Source organism: Sturnira hondurensis, unplaced genomic scaffold (assembly GCF_014824575.4).
Source record: "Sturnira hondurensis isolate 20B ecotype Veracruz unplaced genomic scaffold, ASM1482457v3 Scaffold0022910, whole genome shotgun sequence".
Classification (NCBI taxonomy): domain Eukaryota; kingdom Metazoa; phylum Chordata; class Mammalia; order Chiroptera; family Phyllostomidae; genus Sturnira; species Sturnira hondurensis.
The window spans coordinates 4,239,509-4,243,515 of record NW_028095541.1 but is presented as its reverse complement, the minus strand read 5'-3'; the positions used below and the strand labels follow the sequence as shown (position 1 = coordinate 4,243,515).

General features: G+C 41.4%; 1 pseudogene; it reads left to right on the top strand.

Moving 5' to 3' along the window:
* The first annotated feature begins 1,846 nt into the window (after positions 1 to 1,846).
* On the top strand, positions 1,847 to 3,547 carry LOC118980438 (targeting protein for Xklp2-like; annotated as a pseudogene).
* The last annotated feature ends 460 nt before the right edge of the window (positions 3,548 to 4,007 follow it).

Here is a 4,007-nt window from a genome sequence, read left to right as displayed (position 1 = left end):
CCCAAGGTTCCAGTGCAGAAAAATAAAGCCTCAAAACTTCTGGCTGTAAAAACTTATGGGGGTTATGGCAGTGGGAGAAACTCTTAGCCTCACAGAAGAGTTCATTGGGGAGATCTATAGGATTCTAGAATGTACACATGACTACTCACCTGAGAATCAGCACCAGAAGGGTCCAGTTTGCTTATGAGTAGTGAGGAGTGGCTGAATGTTGGATGAGAGCTGAGCAAACAGCACTGTCCTATCTTAGACAACTCCTGCACATATGGCACCACAATACAGCCTGAGGTTAGTTTCCACTAACCTGGCAAATACCAAAGGCTCTGCCCCTTACAATGTAACAGGTGTGCCAAGACAAAAAGAATATGGCCCAAATGAAAGAATAGATCAAAGCTCCAAAAATAGAACTAAGTGATGAGGAGATGGCCAACTTATCCAATGCAGAGTTCAAAACACTGGCAATCAGGATGCTCACAGAAATGACTGAGTGTGGTTGCAAATTAGAGGAAAAAATAAGCTATGTAAAGTTAAATAAAGAGAAGTATACAGGGAACCAACAGTGAAGGGAAGGAAACTGGGACTCAAATCAATGGTTTAGACCAGAAGGAAGTAATAAACATTCAACCAGAACACAATAAAGAAATAAAAATTCAAAAAATATGGAGAGATGTAGAAACCTTGGGGACAACTTTAAACATTCCAGGATCCAAATCATAAGGGTGCCAGAAGGAAAAGAGGAAGAGCAAGAAATTGAAAACTTATTTGAAAAAGTAATGAAGAAAAACTTCCCCAATCTGGCAAAGGAAATAGACTTCCAGGAAGTCCAGGAAACTCAGAGAGTCCCAGGAAGTTGGACCCAAGGAAGAACACACCAAGACATATCATGATTACATTACCCAAAATTAAAGATAAGGAGAGAATCTTAAAAATATCAGGAGAAAAGGAAACTTACAGAGGAGTTCCCATTAGACTGTCCATTGATTTGTTTTTTTTAAAGATTTTATTTATTTATTTATCTTTAGAGGGGAAGGAGAGAGGGAGAGAAACATCAATGTATGGTTGCCTTTTGTGCGTCCCCTGCTGGGAGTTGGCCTGCAAGGAACCCGCCTGCAACCCAGGCATATGCCCTGACTGGGAATCGAACCGCGATCCTCTGGTTCTCAGGCTCGCACTCAATCCACTGAGCTACACCAGTCAGGGCTAATTTTTTAAGTGAAATCTTACAGGCAAGGAGGGGTTTGAAAGAAGCATTCAAAGTCATAAAAGGCAAGGACCTACATCCAGTTTACTCTATCTGACAAAGCTATCACTTAGAATGGAAGGGCAGAGAGAGTGCTTCCCAGATAAGGTAAAGTTAAAGGAGTTCATCATCACTAAGCCCTTATTATATGAAATGGTAAAGGGACTTATCTAAGAAAAATAATGATAAAAATTTGAACAATAAAATGAAAACAAACTCACAACAAACTCACAACTATTAACAAATGAACCTAAAAAAAAAGAAAGAAAAGCAGTGAAAACAAAAACTAAGCAAACTACTAGAACAGGAACAGAATCAGAGAAATGGACATCACATGGAGGGTTTTCAGTGGGGATGGGGAAGGGGGGAACATGGGGGGAAAGGTACAGGGAAGAAGCATAATTGGTAGGCATTAAATAGATGGGGAGAGGTCAAAATGGTATAGGAAACAAAGAACTCAAAGAACTTATATGTACAACCCAGAGACATGAACTAAGAAACGGGGAATGCTGGAACGATGGGGGATGCAGGGTGGAGGGAGGATAAAGGGGCAGAAATTGGGAAAACTGTAATAGTATAATCAATAAAATATACTTAAGAAAAAAAGTTATGTCTGAAAAGTATGAGTCTTCCCCAAAGAAAGCCAAGGACAGACATACTGTGCCTTGCATACCACCTGTAAGGCAGAAGATTCTACAAAGTACTGAGGAGCAAGAGTTGAAAAAGAGAGGGAAAATGCAGCAGGAGGTGATGGAAATATGGAAAAAGAATGAAGAATTCAAGAAACTTGCTCTTGTAGGAGCAGGGCAACCTGGGAAGAAATCAGTGAGCCAGGTATCCAAATCAGTTAACTTCCACTTCTGCACAGATGAGTGAATCAAACAACATCCTCAGAAACAGGAAGAGTATGAGGAAGTGAACTTTATATCTGAACTGCAAAAGCATCCTCCATCTCCTGCCCAAGTGACTAAGGGATGCACCATTATAAAGCCTTTCACCCTGTCCCAAGGAAAGAAGAGAACATTTGATGAAACAACTTCTTCATATGTGCCTCTTGCACAGCAGGTTGAAGCCTTCTATAAATGAACACCTAAAAGGTATCACTTGAGGAGCAAAGAGGATGATATTACTCTGTTACCCTCAAATATGCCTTGGCCAAGATTTGCAATGACCCACAGATTCCTCTGTTGCTAACAAAACAGTGCACATGGCCTGTGACCTGCAAAAGTTCAGCAGATCAGGAGGCTGAGGACCTCAAGAAACTGCAGCAATATAATTTCTAACCATGGGAACTTGACCCCAGAATTCTTGAATGTGGGCCCATCTGGCCCAAGAAGCCACCTGTGAAGCTGCCCATTCAGCTTATTGACTTCAATTTGGAGATTGAGAAAAGAATCCTCCTGGGATCCTTTTTTTCCTCGTGAATCAAAGAAGAAATCAGAGGATGAATACCTTGAATTTCATTCCAGACCCTGCCTAAGATCTTGAAAGATATTGCAGGTGTTTCCAAAAAGAAAGTACTTCCAATCACTGTCCCCAAATCACTGGCCTTTGCTTTCAAGAACAGAATCTGAATGCCCTCCAATGTTGAGGAAGAGGAGCCTGTAGTTATAAGAGCTCAACCCATGTCACATTTTGGGGTGCCTTTTAAGCTCCATGTTCCAGAGGCAACAATTCTGCCCAACAACCCTTTCTCTTTTGGTTCTTGAGACAGAGAACATCAGTTACAGAAGGAGAATAAAATGAGAGAACTGCAGAAAGAAGAGGTGCCAAAATTCAAGAGACTTCCGTTACCTCATTTTGACACTGTTAACCTGCCAGAGAAGAAGGTGAAGAATGCAACCCTGACTGAGCCTTTCTGCTTGGATACTGTTAAAAGAGGTGCTATAAAGCTACAGACTTGGAAGCATCAGCTGGAGGAAAAACTGAGACAACAGAAAGAAGCAACTTGCTTCAAGGCTCATCCAAATACCATCACCCCCCAGAAGCCCTTTATTCCCAAGAAAGATAAAAAATCTGTAGCTGAGGGCCTTTCTGGCTCTCTAGTTCAGGAACCTTTTCAGCAGTCCACTGAGATGAGAGCCAAGGAGTGGCAAGAGCTGGAGAAAAAAATGGTTGAAACAGAAGCCCAGAGGATGCAGCAGCTTGAGGAGGCCAGGCAGCAAGAGGAAGGAGCTAACTAGGCTCCAGAAAGAACTTGTGCACAAAGCAAACTCAATACACAAGTATCAGAGTACGGAGATAAAGTCAAGTGACCAGCCTCTGACTGTGCCTGTATCTCCCAAGTTATCCATTCGATTTCACTGCTAAACTCAACTGCAAACTACAGACACAACCTGGGAAAGGAACTGCATTTTCCACCAAACCAGGAATCTTCTTTCTTTATCACAAGGGCATGGAGAGAACCCATTTCTTCAGGCTTTTACCTACCCATGCCTGACAGAGCTTACCTAATAGCTGCTGACTCTGTGTTGAGAATTGTGATCCTGCATTATTGAGGCTAATAATGAGACTCAACTCATATATGTGTTGATCAGACTCCATGTAGTTATTTCCTTTGAACCATCAACTGACCTTTAAAATGGCTTTTAATTCTGAGTAGAATTTAAAGTCTCTATATCAGCACAGTGTAATTTCCCTTGTTTATCCCCCTTTTTTTCTTTTTAAATAAGAAAGTAAAAATAGTTAAATACTGAAAAAACAGCTGTACAAGTAAATATTGACTGTGGAAGTGGGGGGTTGGGGCAGGAGAGAACAGCAGGGGAAAAGT